The sequence below is a fragment of the Elaeis guineensis genome, chromosome 8, assembly GCF_000442705.2.
Source record: "Elaeis guineensis isolate ETL-2024a chromosome 8, EG11, whole genome shotgun sequence".
Classification (NCBI taxonomy): Eukaryota; Viridiplantae; Streptophyta; class Magnoliopsida; order Arecales; family Arecaceae; genus Elaeis; species Elaeis guineensis.
This window is the reverse complement of record NC_026000.2, coordinates 74,763,866-74,776,937: the sequence shown is the minus strand read 5'-3', so window position 1 is coordinate 74,776,937 and position 13,072 is coordinate 74,763,866.

The window sequence follows — 13,072 nt, the reverse complement described above, 5'->3', positions numbered from 1 at the left end:
GATCATTACCAATTGGATTGCTAATTGGCTCAATCTGATTGAGCAATTAGGCTAAAATTAAGTCTAATTAAATATGATTCAATTAGAATTAGTTTAGATTTAATTAGATTAAGTCTAATTGATTTATTGGATAAGCCAGTTGCAAGGGAGAATAAGTCCCTGTTTGACTAGGACTTGTATGCACCTAATTTCTAATTTAGAATTTAAATTAAATATGATTTAATCTAATTTAATTGAACTTTTAGTTAGACTAGAATCATAATTAATTAGGTTATAATTAATTTAAATTAGGTTCAAAGTATTTGACCTAATCTAAAAAAGAATCCTAGTTGGACTAGGATTCCATCTTCTCTTGCGCCACCTAAGAAAATTAAAGCCCATGCCCACTAATTAATTCCAGATAATTTTTTTATGATTTTTATATCTAAGATAAGTAAACTCACACCATTTATTTTAAAGATTTGAATTATATTTGATCTGGTTCAATATGAAAATTAATTTGGTTCATTATGGAAAGTGGTTTAGCCTATTTCTCTTTTTGAAAGAGTCCTTCTTCATAAGGACTCTTCTCTCCCTCTCTTGCACCAACTTCCCCCATGTTTATCCTTTTTTTTGTTGCTCTTTTTGTGATTATTTTTATGCTATCCATGAAATAAATGAGATAGGGGGCGTCCAAGAGTTGGATGCCCCAAGGACTCCTTGTTAGACTAGGTCTTGTGACCTAGTCTACCATATAAAAGGAGGCCGCCCCATATGCCATGATATTGGAGTCAAAAATTCATAAAAAATTGAGAAAAATACCAGAGCAGAATGAGAAAGACCTAGGAGGTTTGAGGCACCAAAATCCATGGAGGAGAGTTTTCTAACAAGAGATCAAAAGTTGATGTCTTATAGAGAAGAAAGGTAAGAGAGAAGATTGTCTTCTCTTATTGGTTTTCTTTCTTATTTCTTTTCTCTTTGTTTTTGTTTTTATGTGATAAAAATATGAGAGAGAAAGAAGGATTACATGGGTGGTTTGAGGTGCCAATATCCTTGAAGAAAATTCTTCAATCAAGAGATCAAAGGTTGATGTCTTGTAGAGAGAAAGGTAAGAGAGAAGATTGTCTTCTCTTATTATTTTTTTCTTTCATATTAATATCTCTTTGTTTTATATTTTTTTTATATGATAAAAAATTTGAAAGAGAAAGAGGGATGGCATGGTAAATTCATGCTCCAAAGAGTTGGAGCATGGTGTTATTATTTTGGACATGATATGATCATGTTTTGATGGAAGAAGAAGAAGAAAAGAAGGTCTTTTCTTAAGGTTTCTTTTAGAACCCTTCTTCTCCATAAATCATAAGATTTTTATATGAGAAAAATTAGATATTATAAGATCTGAAAACTAAAAAATTATCAAGAGAAGAAGGTATTCTCATGTCCTAGCATAGAGATATTTTTAGGATATCAATTGTTGATGTACTCAAGGAGAAGATCTATCTTCTCTTAGGACCCTTTTCTATTAAATATTAATTTTGATTTTAGGGAGGTCAAAAAGTTTGGCTTCTCCCTTATTACTCTTCATATTCTTTATCTTTTGAAATATTCAAGAGATTCAAAGAATATTTTTTAGATTAACCATCCGGAGGGATCTGCAAGAAGCTAGCACTTTGAGCGGATCTTCATTCGATGAACCTTCGATTTTGTTGCAGCCTCATGTGGATCACCTATAGAGGCCGGATGTGTATGCGGCTCCATAGACAACAAAGAAAATTAACCATGGGATTCTCGACCCGTATGAAGGTAAGAGATCTGATCTCTTCTTTTATCTAGATATGATCTAGATTTTAGATCTGAAACTGTTTCAGATCTAGGGTATTGATTTGATCAATATCAAATCTTTTATTTTTTAATTTATAAATACAATATGACATGTTATAGATCCTAATTGTAGGATTTAGTAATTTGATTACATGTATTTATAGATTAAATTATTTAATTTATATGTTTCGCTGCGTTATATTTCAAAAAAGTTTTAAAATTCATGCATGAAACCCTGCACCTTTTCCACCAGTGGTATCAGAGCATCCAAGTTTTTCTATAACATATTCATAATTATATTAAAATAAATCTAAAAATAAAATAATGATCGCACGAACTGTAGGTTGTCCTGCTGTAAGGTTTACCCCTTACAGTGTAAAGGTTGTCCTGGTACGTTGTGATCTAGAAAATTTAAAAGAGTTTAAATAAATTTTATCATGAATATTTTAGATTAAGTCTATTTTATTTCATAAATTTTTATATAATGTACATAGATTAAAATCAGCCTAGAACAAGATCTTGCGAAGGTTTTATTTGCTGATTGGGCTGGCTCGACCAGTAAGCCAGCTTGACCAGCATGCCAGCTCGACTGAAAAATTGCCTGAATTATATTTCTAACTGATTTTAATTGTTAGTATTTGTTAGTGAAATAAGCCAACCCATTTTTGAAATGAGTCGACCTATTTAGTGAAACAACATTAGATTGTATCAAACCTTTCAAAAGTTGAAAATATTTTTCAAAAATGCCGAACCCCCACCCTCAGCCATGAACTTAATTAAAAGAATTAAGTGATTGTTTAGGATCTAGGTTTGTGATTTAAAGATCCTAAGATGATTTCATAAAACATGGGTTAAAGGATAATGGGTTAGCTTTGATATGATCATTAACTGGGTTAGACCTAGGGTTAGATTAAATATGGACTAAGTTAAGAAATTGATCAAACCTAATTAAAAGTAATTAGGATTAGGTTATTTCTATAGATCACTTCAATAGTTGTAGTTGATCAAAGTCCATATATCTAACAAATGGACACTGATCGTGGCTCAGCGGCTGAGCCCGAGTCTTTAGGTAGACCAAATCAAAATTGATAAATCAGTTAGTGTCTAAGGTAAACTTGATCGATGATTTTTAATTGGGAGCATGCTTACCTGGCCATTTCTTATGGTGTCTAAGGCAAGCATTGGCAGACCCTCCCATCGATCATACTTACCTGGCCAATGTGGTTAATCAGGTCTTGATTAGGTTGCTCATTGATTCGTACTAACCCATGTCACATAGAAAATCAGAGAGTCTGATTTCATTCAGTGAGACTGATCTAGGTGCCCATGGATCAAATTTGATCCTAGTCCTTGTTAATGACTTGAGAAGTCAGTGGGAGGACTTGACTTGATGAAGTCAGTGGTAGCGAATTGGTCTATGTCTTTTCTATCCTTAAATCACTATAATTTTAAATCCTCTATAATTATTAGGTCCTTAAAATGATAAAATTATGGAAATAACTGAGTCATAGGCTCCCATTAAGGTGTTTGATAATGAGTCCATTAACTCAATAATTATTGCAGACCCAAAGGCCTGGTGCTTGTTGACTAATAGAATTATCACTCATCATATGATGATTTGGATGTGTCTCTCTAATGGTGGTTAGGTTAGCCAACCAAAGTTGGGCTTAATCATTTATTGATTAGATGCACCAAATATGGTCATGTTAATGGTTGGACCTAACCGGATCCTTACAATGGAGGCCAAAGCCTACTGATTAGGTTTATGGGGCAAAATTAAATTACTAGGAGTTGTTTGGAGAAACAATTGGTTAATGAACCTACCTGTAGATGCACATGGGTTGGCCGACCAAAGTCGGACTTGTGTGTAGTCTATATGGATTCTATTACCTACTAGGAAATTAAAGTAATTTTTTGAATTGGAGGTAGAGGCTACCAATTTGAATAAAATAGTGGGAGAACCTTGAGACTAAAGTCCTTATCTCTAGGCTTAAAATAATTCATATACATTAGGTCATTATTCTCTTTTCTCAAAATAAGGCTAAACCTTAATTGCTCCAATCACTGTTAGATAGTGATGACTTATGGGATCCAACTTCGTTAATTAGTATCGAAAGTTGAATTTGGTTCAGCAGTATGAATGGGTCTGTATTGGGGCTTCTTAGTCCAGTCAAAATAATTAGTCCAAAATTGATCCAAATCAGGCAAAAGCACAGGGTCATAGGAAGAAGAATTGTCTTGCTTCCCTTGACCATAATAGGTTGAACAAGAGAAAGGAGTTGTTAGATGTGTGCCCTAGATGCCAGATTGGCTGACACATTTCTGTACAAATATAAGGGCAAATTTATAATTTTGACTATAAATGAATAAAAGTGTTATTCTACTATCACATTGTGTACATTATGTCTGTGATACATCCTTTGAGTTAGTAGGAATGTTAATTCATATTTTCAAGAGTTGAAAATTTAAGGCATGAATTTACAAAACTAACTCATAAACAGCTCCTGACCATAGGATCATCATGAGGATGGTGATCGATCTGGAAGGTTGGTGTACGATCGCTTCCTTAGGGTAGATGTATCTTGAGTCTATGGTGTAGAGACACCAAAGCGAGAGTATAGGTATTCGTTGAGAACGAGAGTACGGAGCGTGATCACCTCGAGTAGTCATAAAAAAGTCTACCTTCTCGTCGATGACTAGCTCGATGCTGCAGCAGTGTGTCTAGTTCTTTGACCTGAGGTACATCGACAGTTCACTTTGAGTGTGTTATAGTTTGACTACACCATAACTCGATCTTCTAGTCATTCAAAATCCTGAGGTGTATGTTGGCTATAGCATATTCATTGTAGGAACTAGATCGCACCAAGAAGGGATCTATCAACCTCAGTAAATAAGAGGAGTAGTCCTATGATGATCGAAAGATTGAGTTCTTAAGCCCATGACCATGGCAGAGTGAAATAATGGAAAAGAGTTTTTCATTAAGATTTCACATCGGACTTGGATCGATCGATTGATTTATATGACTGATGTTGGGTTTGACGAGTTCACCTTAACTTTAATTCAGTCGGGACTCGTGATAGAAGAACTCAATCACACAGGTAGCTGCACTGAGAGGTTCGTCTTCATTTCTGATGGGTTGCCACCATATACTGCTAGGTATCACTAGTGGATTTTGGGAGCAATTAGAATGATCTTGATGATCGATCATTCTAATTGTCTGAATCAGAAGAGTTCTGATCCATCGAAAGAAGTTTCGATGATGTCGATGATGAGATCATGACATGTCTCATTACCATATAGAAATAAACCTAACTAGATCACACAAATAAGAGTTGGGGTCTAGATGTCATCAATTGAGCTAACCCAGTTCGATTGATTTGGATTAGATCCAATTAGGTTCAAGAAAATCGTGCTAGCACACGATTGAGCCTAACTTTCTCCTCATATAATCTTTTCTATCTCGACTGAGCCAAATGTGATTTGACTCATCCAGAGAACCTTGAGAAGGTTTCTCTCAATCTGACTGGAGCCAGTCTAGTTCAGAAAAGTCTTATCTTAATTCATGAGATGAATTTAGGACAACACCTGCCAATTCACCTGCCATTTCCATTTTAGGACATTGGTCAAACGTTGACCTATGGACCTTGGACTGAAGGCCACTTGGCAAGAGATCATTGGAGATTTTTTGTGGAGTGTCCACCTGCTAAATTGAGCCTCAATGTGGGTGCCATTTTCAGATTGGGCGTGCACCCCAAGTGTATAAGGATAGAGTCTCATGAGATGAGGACTCTGATCCCTTGATCAACTTGGACTGTGGGATGCCAATCTCACTATGCTTATCCAGTGTTGGTGCCAACAGTAAAAGGGATTATGGGGATTCTTATCTTATATGATAAAATGACATCACTCCACCAATCAAATTTTTTTCAAAATTAATTAAAATTTTTTGATTGGTCGAATGATGTGGCACTGCATGGCGCAGCAGGGTTTATTTAAACCCTGTCTGCACCTAGGGTTTAGAGTCTCTACTCAATAACCAGAAAAAGCATGAATCTCTCCACTTCTCCATGCCTACTCTACTCCTCTCCCTCCCCTCTTCACATGCAAGAGGTTGGGCATCCATCTGGTGCTTGTCCAAGGCATGGTGGCTTCCTGATTAGAAGGCTGCAGAGATTTGTTGAGAAGCTGCTGCTCCAGCTTCAGAAGATCTTTTGAAGATCTTCCAGATCAGATCCAGATCTGATTTTTGGAGAAAAAATTTAGAAGGAGAAGATGATCTAGATCCTACTTGAGTGGATATCGCTAGAGGCCAGGCGACTGCGTGGCTATTTTAGAACCTCAAGCATTGCTGCGATCATCTACAGGGTAATCTAGTTACCCTAGAGGTATTTCTCTATTCTTCATATTTTTAGATTTAATTTTAGATTTAATATCAAATAATAAAAATTATATATAATAGATCTTAGATCTAAAATATTGTAGGATAATATTTTTTGAAATATTCCACCCCAGATCTCATTAGATCTGGAAGATCCTACAAGGAAAAAGCCAATTTTTTTTTCAACTGGTATCAGAGCCAAGTTGATGGCTCTATTTCAGATCTAATTTAGATCTAATTTTTATTTTTATTTATCTGATATTAATAGATTTCAGATGTCATATCAAATGTGATAGGATCTGAAGTCAGAAAAATTTAAAATTAAATCTAAGTAGATCTAACATGTATGAGATGCATGACTAGACTAGGAGTAGTTTGATCTATGAATAGTCATATAGTTTTATATTTTAATATGATTAAAATATAAATTAGATCTAATTTTATTCTCTATTTTTTTGATGTTATAAATATTATATTCTGATCAGAAAATAAAAAATAAAATTTTAATTAATAGATAAGATTGATCTGTTGCATGCCTAGACTAGTTGTAGAATTGTTCTAGTAACTGTCTAGAATAGATTTTATATTGAATAGTTTAATTTAAATCTTATTTTTCAGATGTTATATGTGATGTATCAGATCTAAAAGCATGCTAATTAGATCAGATTTTAATACATGAGATGTATGCAAAGCATGTATATGTTAGATCTGAAATTATATATGTGATATGTAACTTAGATCTAACTAGTTTTATAGTTAAATTAATAGTCTGATTAAGGTGTTCCTCATGGCCGTCCGATCATAAGAACAAAGTAGGGTTTAAGACCCTCTCCTCCCATTCAATGGGGTGTTCTTATGGCATGTAGGAGTGCTGCACGTTCATCCTTAATCAAAAATCAAAAATTTACTTTTCTGCAAAATTCTAGATCCTAAAACCCTAAGATTTATTTTACATATTTTGTTTATGAACCCAAGACTTAATTAATGAATTAAACCTATAAAATTAAATTAGGTCTAACATTAAGAATTTCAAATCTAAGCCATTTTCATAAAATTGGGTTTGGGCTTGGGTAGCTTAATTAGGTCTAGCGGTTGATCAAATCGAATCAAAAGTTGGTTAGGTGGTATCATGAAAGCTAATAATTGACCAGCTTAATAGGATTAAATCTAGGTCAAGGTCGAATCATATTTAGATATGACTTGATCAAGTTAAGTCCTAATTTGGCTCAGTGGTTAGAGCCTGGATTGTAGACTAACCCAATTGGTTCTGGTTTGACAATTTGGTGTCTAAGGTAAGTTGGACAGATGCAACCGACTGGTTTTTAATTGGGAGCTACTTGACTCGAATGCATTCTAGTCAAGTTAATGGCATATCCCTCCCTTCAGTCTCACTTACTTGGCCATATGTATCGATCCAGTTCTGATTTGAGGTGGCTAACAATTCGAGCTAACCCATGTCACTAGGTTAGTCATAATTGTTATGACTATGTCAAGTCAAGTTTAATGAGACCAAAATCAAATCTTCTTAAGAAAATATTAAGTCTAAGGTCTTCCACCATTGTGGATGTGCAGGCCCTTCCTAGGGTTGATTGTTCTCGACTAGTTATAGTGGCTCAGTTGCACCGAAAAGATGCAACCATGTCCATTAGGCATTGGATGCTATGGATTAGAGGATGGGTGGTGCTTAATATTCCAGATACGGTGAGGGACCCAATCAGGAATCTAATTCGTGCAAATGGTGGGTCTGACTTAACTAAGGATTGGAGCAATATTTCGGGCATGGTGAGCTTCATAAATTAGAGATCAAGTTTTGGGTGCACCATGATTAGAGAATCATTGTACAAGAGTTGTCCACTCATCGATTGACCCATCATCAATAACTATTAGGTGACATGGCGAGCCAATCGGTGAGATCGTACCACCCACTAGGAATCACTAATCACGGAGATTTTCACATCTCTACCTAGGGAGTGTAGGGATCTGAAAAAATAGTGAGAGCCTAATTTGTTTAAAAATGAAACCCCTGAACAAATTGGTTAAGTCTGATTACAAAATCTAACTAGAAACTTTTAACTTTCTATAGGAAACATATCTATGTCCAACCCCCTGACCAAAATGCTAGACACCCACAGATTGACTGGACCTAATTTCAAAGACTAGTTGAGGAACTACAGAATTATTCTAGGTTTCGAGAAACTGACTCATGTCTTGGACCAGGACCCACCTACCATGCTAGCACGTTTGATTGTTGAACAGAGAGCGTCTCTGAAAAAATGGATGGATGACGATAATAATGCCAGGTACTACATGTTGGGTGCCATGTCTGATGACTTACAGTACCAGCATGAGAACATTATGACTACCTGCCAAATGTTGGCTCACCTATAAGAGTTGTTTGGTGAACAAAGTCGCGCAGCCAAGTATCAAGTCTGCCAAAGGCTTTTTAAGGCTAAAATACGTGATGGGCAGTCAGTCCAAGATCATTGTTTGTCATAGATCAAGGATATTAAGGAGCTTGAGAAGCTCGATGTTATCTTAGACAAGGATTTTCAAATTGATGTGATCCTTCAGTCCTTGTCTGATGCATATGGTCAGTTCATCATGAACTTCCATATGCATAAGATGAAGTGTAACTTGGCTGAGTTAATGAACATGTTGGTTATGGCTGAGCTTTCTTTGAAGGGTTCAAAAGGCTCAGTCCTTACTATGGAGTGGATTTCTTCCAAGAGAAAGTCTTTTGAAAAGAAGAAGAAGTCTGCGAAGAAGCAGAAGGTGGATGGGAAGAAGAAGAAGACAGAACCGAAGAAGAAGGCTGCTGAAAAAGAAAAATATTTCCACTGTAATTTAGACGGCCATTGGAAGCGGAACTGTCCTCAATACCTGGCCATCCTGAAGAACAAGAAGGATGGTCCTTCTGGAGGTATGCTCGTTATAGAATCTAATCTTACGGTTTTCTCTGCATCCAGTTGGGTACTTGACTCTGGTTTTAGTGCTCATTTGTGCACTTCTATGCAGGGTCTTGAGGAGAGCAGGAGGCTGAGGGATGGAGATATGATCCTACGCATCGGGAATGAAGCAAGAGTTGCTGCTGTGGCTGTTGGAACCTACGCTCTGCGATTATCGTTAGGATTAGATTTAGTTCTCAGAGATTGTTATTATGTGCCTGCAGCAAGCAAGAATTTGATTTCTGTTTCATGTTTAGCACAAGAAGGCTATGTGATTAGCTTTCATAAGAAACATTGTAATATATTTTATGAAAATAATAAAGTTACAAATGGTTTTCTTATTAATGATCTTTATTAGCTACATATTGATGTATCTGTATTTCATATCGAGCAAAATATGAATGCCATGGGAATTAAAAGGCCTAGAGATAGTCTAAATGATAGGTATCTGTGGCACCTAAGGCTAGGTCATATAGTGAAAGACAGGGTTAACAAATTGGAGAAATTCGGGCTATTGAGTCTGTTGACTTCTGAGTCATATCTAGTTTGTGAATCATGCCTTCAAGGCAAAATGACCAAGCTCCCTTTTACAGGACATGGGGAAAGGGCCACAGACCTACTTACCCTAGTACATACAGATGTATACAGTGTAGCAAAATTTAGTGCAGGGGCAAAATGGTAATTTTAAAACTTTTTCAAAATTACTATTTTACAGTGGAATTATTAATTAATCTCATTAATTAATACTAATTAACCCTACACTAGGATCTAAATATGATACAACAGCATGCATTTAAATTTGAAATTCAAATTTGAATCAGTAAACGTTTTACAGTACTGTGTTCAGAACACATCACCTTTTGCGGGTAGTCGATCACCGCAATCTGATCACCGTCGGAGGGCTCTGATCGTCATGTCACAGCCACCCAACTGTCTGCCTCTGTGGATCGTCCACACGAAGTTCCCATCTGATCAGCTCCTCACGAATGCTAGTTCGTGATTTCACCCTTTTGATGGCAGATGTTGATCGAACTCTTTCGATTGATGTGTGCTGACTTCTCGGATGCTTTGGATCATCTGCACAGTTACTTGAGAGGCTGATGGATCTCTCTCTAAAATTTGGTGGACTCACGACACTCGTGGCACACCAATCTCACTTCCCGAACCCTAGGTAGAAACCCTAGGGTACACACCAAAAACCCTGCGCCCAATTTTCTCTCTTTTCTTTCTTTTTCTCTCGAAAGGTTTTGGACCTTCACCTTGTGCAGAAGCCTTCCTCACGCCCCAAAGTTTTTCTCCTAATTTTTCTATGCACGTCCCACCTTTCTCCTCTTTTTAAAACAACGTCGAACGTGTCTTATCCGCATGAGAGGATAAAGACAAGAGGTTACACATTTGAATTTAAATCAAATTTGAATTCAAACGAAAACCAACTTATCCCTATCCTTTTGGGTGTGAGAAGAGAAGGGGTGTGGCTCTTTGTGCATGGAAAAGTTTCATGAGAAACCTTTTCTCATGTATGTAATGTGGCGCACAAAATGGATAAGGATGAAAGGGCAAGTGATAAGTTATCCATTCAAATTCAAACATGCTTTGAATTTGAATGGCTAACTAATTAATTTATCCATCCATATGGTGCACAAATGAGGACGTGGGGAAGGGTTTTACGTGAGAAAAATTTCACGAGAAGTTTCTTCTCGTGAATTCAAATGGGTGAAAGGAAGTTGGGTGACGCAGGGAATTTAAAACAAGGTGGTTTGATTCAAATTGAGCCAACCTAGTTTAAAATAGGTTGAGCACAATTAGACCAAATTAAACCCAACATAATTAGGCTTAATTAGGCTTAATAAAATCCTAATCAAATCAGAAATTAACTAAACCTAACCCCTGATCAAATCAGGGACTAAACCACCTTAGCGATTAGGTCAACATTTAACCTAATCGGGTCAATCCAAACTGAATCCAATTCAATTGGACTTGATCCAAAAATAATTACTCAATCAAATTGAGTTAATTAGTGATTAAATCACTAATTAATTTTCTCATAAATATTGAGTCCAAATCTGATGGGCAATCAGGCATCAGAGACCATCGATATGAAACCCTGATCAAAGAGTTCAAATTTCAAATTCAAAATTTGAAATTCAAAATTTTGACCCCGGTACCCAAAATGTGTGGAACTCATTATTAGAGAATCCTAATTCTCAATCATAGAGTCCCAAATAGATAAGACTCATAATCAGCCATCAGATCAGAAAGGAACCTCTAATGTGTGTGACCCCGCAGGTTCGAACCTAAGCCGGTAGCATAGGAACCAATTTCTGTACTAATCGAAGTGACCATCTAGCAATGGTACCCGATGACCGGATAGGTCGAATAATCGCAATCGCAACATTCAGAACCTACGTGAATATGGTTACCGTATAATTCATCCCTTTTGACCCCTGTGTTTAGGATGACTCAGGGTTAAACTGTCAACCCTGATGACATCATCCGAATCGTGCTCAACTCAATTAGTCCTGTGACTCCTCACTAGGACTACCCTGGCCAAGGTTTTGCTAAATTGAAACACGACTGTACACAGCTCCTAAACTGGAGTGGTCAATCCCATCTTGACACACGCACCGACAAGTCAAGTACTTGACTACACCCAGCAACCTTCCGTCACTGAATTAGAAATTCAGGTAGTCCAGTGCCTAAGTGCAGTGAGTTGCTTGCAAGTCACCGTGGCGGTCTCAGGTTGGAGGGATATTTATACCCATATCCCATCGGAGCAAATCTTGACAGCAGAAATAGCTCCGGAGTTGGTCACGTTCAGTGCAGATGTACCATTACATCTCACCTGTATGCCATACCAGTGTCTCCACACTCTTTGGTTATGAGGACAACCAACCCATATGACACACAACGACCTATGCTCGATAAATATTGTCGTCCTTGGTAACAACGTATCATTTGGTCGCGAACATGTTTAAGGACTAAACGACAAATCCTCCTTTGTCGAGTCTAAATAGTCCTAAGGACTTCACCACAACACAGGAGTTCATTAGAAGATGAAACATTTGTGATAAAAAAATACCAAAATAACTTTTATTTATTTATAATTCATGTACTAATACAAAAGGAGCACAACCGTCAACAGGCTGACGATTGGCTTTGGGACACTATTCCTAACAATCTCCCACTTGGCCTAAAGCCTATCGGTGCAGTATCTAATACCCATCTTCGACTTGTTGTCGTTGAACTCCTTCACCGCAATGGCTTTAGTGAATGGATCGGCCAGGTTCTCCTTCCCGTCGATCTTCTGAAGGTCGACGTCACCTCGATCCATGATCTCCCGGATGAGATGGTAGCGATGCAGAATATGCTTCGTCCGCTGGTGTGCCTTTGGTTCCTTCGCCTGAGCAATGGCTCCAGAGCTGTCGCAGTAGAGCAGAACTGGACCAACAAGGGAGGGTGCTACTCCGAGCTCGATGATGAATTTCCTCAGCCACACCGCTTCTTTGGCAGCATCTGATGCAGCAATATACTCCACCTCGTATACTGAATCAGCCACAGTGTGCTGCTTGGAACTCTTCCAGCAGACAGCCCCACCATTAAGGGTAAAAATAAATCCTGACACACTCTTGCTATCATCTTGATCAGACTGAAAACTAGAGTCTGTAAACCCTATAAGTCTCAAGTCGATTCACCATATATAAGCCACTGGTCCTTAGTATTTCTCAAATACTTCAGGATGGTTTTAACAACCTTCCAGTGATTCTCTCCTGGATCAGATTGGTATCTACTCACTACCTCTAGTGAGTATGCCAGATCTGGTTGTGTACATGTCATGGCGTACATGATAGATCCCACTGTCGAAGCATATGGAATCCTACCCATACGCTCTCTCTCTTGAGGTGTTGTCAGACAATCCCTCTTCAAGAGAGAAATTCCATGGCCTATCGGTAGA